The sequence below is a fragment of the Saccopteryx bilineata genome, chromosome 1 (assembly GCF_036850765.1).
Source record: "Saccopteryx bilineata isolate mSacBil1 chromosome 1, mSacBil1_pri_phased_curated, whole genome shotgun sequence".
Lineage (NCBI taxonomy): Eukaryota > Metazoa > Chordata > Mammalia > Chiroptera > Emballonuridae > Saccopteryx > Saccopteryx bilineata.
In genome coordinates this window covers 161,335,262-161,345,037 of record NC_089490.1, presented here as the reverse complement: position 1 = coordinate 161,345,037, position 9,776 = coordinate 161,335,262, and positions in this window count along the sequence as shown.

Sequence of the window (9,776 nt, the reverse complement as noted above, 5' to 3'; positions counted from 1 at the left end):
TAGGTTCTCCATTATGGCTTTAGGACTGAATTGTTCAGGATACAAAGGAAGGGAGGAGAAGGGAGGGAAGGGAAGGGAAGGGGAGAAAAGGGAGGGGAGGAAGGGTGGTGGTAGCTTATGACTTTAGTCCCAAGTGTGTCCCTTGAATGTGGAAGGTGGCAGCAGAATGGGAGTCAGTAGGAGAAAGAGAGGGGCCAGGAGGCCTCCGGATTCAGGGAGAGGCAGCCATGGTGTTAAGAAGGCAAAACCGGGGGGACAGAAGGCACCAGGGCAGGTTGTGCATATTCAAGGCTTCAGAAAGACAAGCTGTGAGGTTCACTTTTGGGTTCCACAAAGAGAATCCCACAAGTGCAGGATGAGGATGGGTCTCACTTTGGGAGGCTATTTCATGTGGGGATATGTTCTGAGGCAAGCGACAGGGCGGTGCAAATTGTAAAATTCTAAATAGGAGATGTAACAGGGAGCTGGGGCTGTGCAGCTTGGAGAATTCAAGGCTCCATGAAGCCAGGAGCATGGTGTTCAAGCACGCACATGCCGTCTGGGTGGCCCCAGGGACAGCGCCCAGTGTATGTGTGAGAGAGCTACAGGGGAGCCCGTTTGTTCTCCCGGGCAAAGCTGTGTGAAGCTGAGAAGGGCTGCTCAGAGGTGGTCATTTTCAGCATTCGAGTTTAAACAATTTGTGGGGTTTATATAGAGAACTTCAAGGGGACTCAAGTCCGGGCCAGGAGGGGGATGCGGAGAGAAGAGAGAACTTACTAATGGCCCATCCCAACCTAAGGTCTTGTCATTCAGCTTTGCCCTGTGATGGCTGTTTGAGTCTCCCGGATGTTAACAGTGTGCCAGTCTTTGCTCATCCCTTCATCTGTCCCGTTTCACCCTGCATTGGCCTTTGTAGTCCATGTGACAATTCTCCCCATTTTACAAGCAAGGACTAGATGCTTAGCTGCTTGTGTCCTTGGGGCTAAGTCCTGAGCCTCTGCAGGTGTGATTCCGGACCTGAGCCCACAGCTCAGGACCACTGCCCTCAAAAGGACTGAGGACAGGGAAGCTCAGGCCTTGTCTGCTGCCCTTGGTGTGGGTGATACTGAGAGCTGGCCAGCGGGAGGTTGTGTTTCCTCCCCACGTCTATGCTGGCAGCTGCTCACATAGCATCTGAGCCCCTGGGGGGGTCTGGGGATGGCGCTGTGGAAGGTGGCCCATTCACAGCCTAAGCAAAGAGATGATGAGCAGGGACCAAAGATAGAAAATGCCTCTTACTTGGCCCACTCTGACGTGAAAATGCAGAACTCAGAATGAAACAGGCACTTTGCATCCCAGAACCATAGTGTCCAAATAACCTATTCTGGGGCCTGGGGCACTTGGGAGTTTTGTGTGGTTTTGTTGCTCAAGACAATGAATAATACATAAGTCTGTAGTCTCAATTCAAATGATGACTCATGAGTCTCAATGAAGGCTTCTTTCTAATCCAACCCATATTTTAATGTGACCTTCCTACACTTTAGAAAGCCTAGGCTTGGCAGCTGTGTGTTGGGGTGTGTGTGGCTATTTCTCAGTGATTAAAATTTGAATCTAAATTTCTAAATAAGGTTTCATGGCACATTGAAAACATTTTTTTCCTTTTTTTTCTTCTTTTCCAAGTGAGAGGAGGGGAGATAGAGAGACAGATTCCCACATGTGCCCCAACCAACATCCACCTGGCAACCCCCACTTGGGGACAATGCTCTGCCCATCTGGGGCCATGCTCGCAACTGAGCTATTTGTAGTGCCTGAGGTGGCGGCTTCATGGAACCATCCTCAGCACCCAGAGCCGATATGCTCAAATCAATCACACCATGGCTGCAAGAGGGGATGAGAGAGAGAGAGAGAGAGAGAGAGAGAGAGAGAAGGGGGAGGTGGAGGGATGGAGAGGCAGATGGTCACTTCTCCTGTGTGCCCTGACTGGGAATCAAACCTGGGACATCTACACACTGGGCTGATGCTCTACCACTGTGCCAACCAGCCAGGGCCTGAAGGCAATTTCTTAATCAAACACAGAAAAGTCACTAACATCCAACACTTATTTTATTATACCTCTACTAAGGCTAAATTTAACACAATGAGCTGCACTTAAGATAAGTGTCCTCTGTGGTGAGCTTTGAGAGATGCACCTGTGAAGCCATCATCTCAACCCAGATACTCAACATTTCCATCACTCTCAAAGGTCATCTCATGCTCCTTCAGAATCCACTTCCCCTTTCCCTCTGGCTCCCAGGCAACCACCGATCTGTTTTCTGTCACTACAGATAACTTTGCATTTTCTAGAATTTTAAATTAGTTGAATCATCCTGTATGCGCTTTTATTTTGTCTGACTTATTTTCACTCAGCATAATGATTTTGAGAGTTATCCATATTGTTGCATGTGTCAACAGTATGTTCCTTTTTGTAGTTGAACCATATTCCATTGTGCAGTTAAACTACAACATTTTTACCCACTGAACAGTTCACAAACATTTGGGTTGTTTCCAGCCTTTGCTATGGCAGAGAAAGCTATTATAAAATTTCATATGGGAAGTCTTAGTGTGGCAATGTGTTTTCATTTATTTCTTTTGGATAAATATCTAGGTGTTGGATGGCTGGGCCCTAAAGTGTATATTAGACTTTTAAAGAATTTACCAAACTCGCTTTTTAGTGGGTCATACCATTTTACAGTTCCATCAGCCTTATATGAGAAATCCATATTCTCTATATCCTTGTCAACACTTGGCCTCTGCCAGTCTTAAATATTAGCTTTTTTAGTGTATGCACAGTGGTACCTCCTTGTGGTTTTTAATTTATATGTCTCTGATGACTAATGAATATCCTTTGAATTTCTTTTTACATGCTTATTGGTCATTTGTAAATCGTGTGTGTGTGTGTGTGTGTGTGTGTGTGTGTGTGTGTGTGTGTGTGAAATCTTTTCCCCATTTTTAAATGAAGTTAGCTGAGTTTCAAGCATTCTTTATATAGTCTGGGTAAAAGTCCTTTGATATCTATGTGGCAAATATTTTCCCCAGTCCGCACACTTGGTCTTCAGTTTGTGATTGCATGCGTTTTCAAGGAGTTCCACAGCTCTCCACAAGGGCCTTCATGAGCCTGAGTCTTGGCCATGGGCCCAGACAAAGACCTGCTTGAAGGACACTGATGAGTATTCTCACCCAGAGTCTGTAGAGGATGTGAGAGATTAAGAGATCGAGGATCGAAGAACGAAGAAGTAGATACTTTCAACCAAAGAGAGGAGAAAGAGGGGACATGGACTCATGGGAGCCCGAATGTAGTATTTGACTTTCGTGATCTTGACTGGGGAGATTGTATCCAAAGGCAAACCTGGAGAAAATGAGAGAATCTCAAGTGATATGCACGAGAGGGGGCATGTAAATACTTGGGGAGAAGAAGAAGGTGGGGAAGGGAGTTTGCCAACAGGAGAGGAAGGAATGGGAGGAAGACCAGGCTGGCTGGAAACGGGAAGAGGAGGCGGGATGAATTTGAGCAACTGCTGTGAAACGTACATTTTGGGAACAGAGCTGCAACTAAAGGATGTGTGGTGAGTGTTGATGTGTGTACCCAGCATTTTCTTCATCTCCCCTTCAAGAGATTTCTGGTGAAGAATTTCTAATGTGCCTCAAAGGTCTTGGAGTTAGATTTGTATTTATTCTGAATGCGGCGACAGCATGCTGAGGCCGGCCCCTCTCACTCTCCACACGTTTGCTTCTATACTCACTACCCTGTTCACCCCAGCAAACAATTTCCATTGCTCACTATGCTCTGAGAGATGATTGCAGACCGCAAACAGATGACTAGAACACAGAGACTCCTGGGGAGCCACAGGAATTGTGGTGTGTCAGCAACCTGCTGCAATGAACAGGAAGCTCACGGGTCTGAGGAACGCTGTGTGAACTACGGTGGGGCTGGGAAGGGAGGCTCTTACTTGGGAACTCGGTCCTTCTTGTCCGTGTCTCAGATTTGCCTCCCCTCCCCCTAGACCTGGGTAAACCTGCCGCGGAGCTCTGGACTTCCCTTCAGTGGAGTGTGTCCCTCTAACGTGACTTTTCCAGCCTGGCTTCCCGAGCACAATGCAAACTCCAGGGAGGCGTTCGCCAGGCCTAACTTAATCGGAATGACGCGCCTGGACCCAGGGACACTGCCGATGCTTAAAAAATGTGTGTTGACTGAACGGCTTATTGACTGATGTTCTCTCTGTTTCTGGGGGGAAACCCCTGAGTGGAATGAGGAGCCCCACCTCGTTCCACTGCTCTTCCCAGAAAGGGCACCCCACTCGAGAAAGAACCGAAGCGCTGCCCCAACATTCTTTGCAGAAGTAAAATCATAGATTTTTTACTCAGTAAGACACTCTTAAATTTCTCTAGAGATTTTTTTTTACCAAGAAGGATACAGAATTTGAGCAAATCCCTCAAAGAGTGAGTACAAGCTGAGGCTGTGAACCTAGGTATCAGACTTAAGGGCCTGTGTCCTGGCCTTAGACAGTGCCCAGAGCAGTGTAGCCCAGCGGCTAGGTCCACTGTCTCTAGAATTTGGTGTCCATACCAGCCCCACCACTTCACAGCGGTGTGACCTTGGACAAGTTGCTTCACCTCTTTAGGATTTAGTTCCCTCAATCTGTAAACAAGGCCTGATAATAATACTTATCCACAAGGTTCCTCTGAGGATTGATGGAGATTTTAATTCATATGAAAGTATTTAGGAGAGTGTTTGGCACATATGAAGCATTATGAAAATATTAGCCATTATTAACAAAGAGGATTGCATGAGATTTCTTTTTTTATTTATTTGTGTGTTTTAAAAAAAATTTAGAGAAAGAGGGAAGGAGAGAGAGAGAGAGAGAGAGAGAGAGATAGAGAGAAATGTTGAGCTCTTGTTCCACTTATTTATACATTCATTGGTTGATTTTTGTGTGTGCCCTGACTGGGGTTTGAACCCACACAACCTTGGCATGTCAGACAATACTCCAACCAACTGAGCTACTGGCCAGGGCAGCATAGTATTTCTTATAACTGCTTGAAACCACTCTATCGTGTGATTGGAGGGGACCGAATCTGAGACATTTCTGATTTTAGCAGCAAGTGAGGGTTTGCATTAGAACTCAGGCTACTGGGGCTCGTGGGGTGCTCTAGGGGTTTCAGCATGTTTGTCCCCCACTAATCCTGGTTCTTAGCACTATTCACTGTGAGCAAATGGATTCCATTCTCCAAGCCTCAGTTTCCTCATCTGAACAAAAGAAGTGGTCATCTCTGCTCTGCTAGCTCTGAGGGTAACAGGGATGAGTGACAGGGATGCTTTTAAACAGGAAGAATAAATAGTTTCACAAGTATTTTCCAAGGAAGTAAGTTATCAGGGAGAAATGCCAAGAGAGTGTTAAGTTGGAAATGCTCCTCCTGCAAGAAATTGCCCAGAATCTGCTTCTGAGGAGACCAGGTGACCCCCAGTGGCGAGCCAACGGTTCATTTCATGGGCTCCATCTGTGCTCACAGCAGGCACTGCCAGCGGTGGTGGCAGACAGCCCAGGCCAGCCACCCTGACGACACCCAGCAGCCGGGAAGGGGCGGTGACATCTGTGTGGGGGTGGAAGCGGATGCAGCATTTATAGTTGGAAAACAATATGCATTTGTCAGGCTTTTGCTCTTTCTTTTCTAAATTCAGAACGTTTGGAGAGACAACAAGAGGGAGGAATACTGATTTCCCCTCCCGGAAAGGATGATGGATGGCAGGAGCTGGCAGGAAGCACAGACACTTCCTCCCCGCCCCGCCCCATCCATCCACTGCCTTCTCCGCCCTGGCTGCTGCCTTGTTTCTCTCTCCCTCTTCCCTCCCTTCCTCTCCCTGCTCCCTCTCAGTCTCTCACTTTCTTTCTTCCCTCCCCAACCAAAACAAAGGTGCTGCCTGGGTATGAGAGTCCACCACACATCCCCGAAGGAGTCATTCTCCGCTGTGCACAATGAAGAATGTGTCATGAGAGAAGCCAACCCCAGTCCGAGCATTTGTGAGGCCTCAGAGCAGGGTGGGTTTTCACAGGGGGACACAATGGCCACATCTGTGCTGTGACAAGCAGCAGAAGCTGGACAGGGACAATACCAAGCTCACTCCTGCAGGCTCACAGCAAAAACAGGCTGGGAGGGGAGAAAAGTGAGGGTTGGAGTCTGTGGGTGGCACAACCCAACCACTAGGAAGCAGTGTAGAGAGAAGGAAGAGATGGGGCCATGGGAAGGGATGGGGAGGTGGGGAGGGATTTCAGCACGGAAGGCTGTCAGGGGCCCTGGAACAAAGCCTGGCTCTGCACTTCAGCTCTGACGTCGCCTACCTGAACTTGAAGAGCCACAGTGCCAATCTAGTGCTCAGATACGTACCCCGTGCTTCTCATCCTCAGTGGTATTGATAGTGGGGGCTGGGTGAGTCTTTGTTGTGGGGGGTTGTCTAGTGCATCCGGGCATATTTAACAACATCGCTGGTCCTCTATTTCCTGCATAGATGCCAGTCGTACCCCAACCTAAGTTCCCAGTTCTGACAATTACAAAGGTCTCTGGACACGGCCAAATGTCTCCTGAGGGGAGGGGCAAGGTGCTAAATCCCCACTGGGTTGAGAATCACAGAAAATGATTTCTCTTTGGAAATTACCCCCAGTGAGCCGGTGGGTCCTTATCTTATCAATAGGCATTCAAATCCTGATTCTACACTAAATAATTCTGAGATTTCCATTGTCCTTAATTCTGCATCTAAGAAGAAAAACAGAGAGAGGATTAGCACCAGCTGGGTGCCCACTGGACACCATTACATATGGCTAGATCCACCCAGCCATGTGTTGGGCTGCTCAGGTTTTATTTTGTGGTATTTTTTTGTTTTGTCTTGTTTTTATACTGACTAATGTTTTAGAACCAATTGAAAGACTCCACCATAAAATTCACATGGCTGGGATGTAATTCAGGTCAACTGAGACAGAAAAGGGATAGCTTTAAGTAGTCTAGTCAGAACGCGCCTGGCTTCCACCACAGATCTCAGCTTGTGTGCTGAGGGAGGGAAAGCTGCGTAGAAGAGGTTCTGCTCGAGTCCTGTGTGTCACACAAGCCACACAAAGGCAAACATCTGGTCCCTTACAGTCAAGACAAAGGCAGCTGGGTTTCTGGGAGCCCTACTACCAAGAGCTGCCTATCTCCAGGCTTCCTTACATCAAAGAATCAGCCCTTGTGTGTTTACCTGCTGCTTTTTTGACCTCTGTGTAACTTGGACAATTCTGTTAACTGATTCAACCACAGAAGCTCAGCTCTGTCCTGATGCTGGTCCTCAAGAACTTGTTCGAAGGTTACCCCCTCAACTCACAGCCTTCCTTGATCCTTCCAGCCCAAGGCAAGCTCACTGTCCTCTTACCTCTCAGAGCCTCTGATTATCCATGTCCACAGTTCTCTCTCTCTCAATAAATAAATAAATAAATAAATAGTGTTAGGAACACTGAATATCCACATGCAAATGAATAAAATTGGACTCTTTTTTTTTTGGACAGAGATAGAGAGAGAGTCAGATAGGGATAGATAAATAGGAAAAGAGAGAGATGAGAAGCATTAATTCTTCATTGTGGCTCCTTAGTTGTTTATTGATTGCTTTGTCATATGTGCCTTGACTGGGGGCTACAACAGAGCAACTAACCCCTTGCTCAACCCAGAGACCTTGGGCTTAAGCCAAAGACCTTGGGTTTCAAGCCAGCGACCATGGGGTCATCTCTATGATTCCACACTCAGGCCATCTACCCTGTGCTCAAACTGGTGAGCCTGTGCTCAAGCCAGATGAACCCACACTCAAGTTTGCAACCTTGGGGTATCAAACCTGGATCCTCTGTGCCCCAATCCGACACTCTATCGACTACGCCACCACCTGGTCAGGCTAAATTGGTCTCTTATACACAAACATCAACTCAAAATGTATTAAAGACTTAAACATTAGATCTGATACTGTAAAAGTCCTAGAAGAACACATGTGGGAAAGTAAAAATAAACAAGTGGAACTATATCAAACTAAAAAGCTTCTGCATAGCAAGGGAAACAATCAACAAAATGAAAAGACAACCTACAGAATAGGAGAAAATATTTGCAAATCATATATCTGATAAGGGGTTAACATCCAAAATATATAAGGAACTCATAAAACTTAACAGCAGCAAACAAACAAAAACCAAACAATCAAATTTAAAAATGTGCAGAAGAATGGAATAGACATTTTTCCAAAAACATACAAATGGCCAACAGGCACATGAAAATCTATTTAATCATCTAATCATCAGGGAAATGCAAATCAAAACCGCGATAAGCTATCACCTCACACCTGTTAGGATGTCTATTACCAGAAAGTCAACAGATAACAAGTCAAAAGATAACAAGAATGTGGAAGAGGGAACCCTCATGCACTCTTGGTGGGGATGTAAATTGGTGCAGCCTGTACGAAAAATTGTTAAAGTTTCCCTAAAAAACTAAAAATAGAACTACCACATGATCCAATAAGCCATTTCTGAGTACATAGCCAAAAAAATAAAAAACACTATCTCAAAGTGATATCTGTACCCCATGTTTACTGAAGCATTATTCACAATAGCCAAGACATGGAAATCAATCTAATTGTCTACTGACAGATGAATGAATAAAGAAACGTGGTATATACACCCAGTGGAATAATATTCAGCCTTTAAAAAGACGCACATCTTCTTTCCTTTGCAGCAACATGGATGTCCCTGCAGGACATTATGTTAAATGAAATCAGCCAGACATAGATAAATATCACATGATCTCACATATACGTGAAATCTAAAAAAATAAAGTTAAACTCATAGTAACAGAGAGTAGAAGGGTGGTCACCAGACACTGGGGAGTAGGGGGAAAAGGGAGATAGTGATCAAAGGGTGAAGCTTTCAGTCACGAGATGAATAAGTTCCAGAGAAGATGTATGTACTTGAAATGTGCGGAGAGAGCAGACCTCGCGTTCTCGCTGCACACTCCAGGTAACTGTGGGAGATGATGGAGATGTTAATCAGTTTGATTTTGGTAATCGTTTTACAATGTACATATATATCACATTATACACCTTAAACATAAACGATTTTTATTTTTCAAAAATAAGTAAAACGTTTAAAAAGGCCTGCAGGAGTGAGGCTGGTCTCCTTTTATCAGTCTGAACTCTTCCATTTGTAAGACACAAACACAACACTTCAGCAAAAATAATTTCATTGGTTCATAACTAAAAAGCTGTGCTTCCTCTTGGTACCTGGCAGTGCCAGAAAGTAAAGAACTGTTACACACACACACACACACACACACACACACACACACACACACGGAGATATGTCAAAGGGCCCAGGAACAAACAGAGAGCTTCCAATCTTCCAATGATTGAAGCTGGAAATTTTGAACAATATAATTAAAAAATAGTTTTGGATTATAACCCAAAGTAAATATAAGTAGCCATGAGTCGATATTGATATATGCAAGTGATTGAATAAAGTAATAAATGGGAAAGGAGAGACAAATATTTCATGAAGAATTCAAAATAAATATATCCTGCCCTAGAAGAGATGGAGTATAACTCACCAAGCCTTAAGAGTGGGTTGGACATTTGACTTCTTCCCAAAGAGGACAGTATGCAAAGGAGGTAACTTTATAGTGGAGAAATACAACTAACACTGCTTCAGCCAGGTGATCAAGGTCAACACCAACAACTGTAAGTCACACTAATGATATGTCCTCTTGATAAAATGTGATTAAAATGG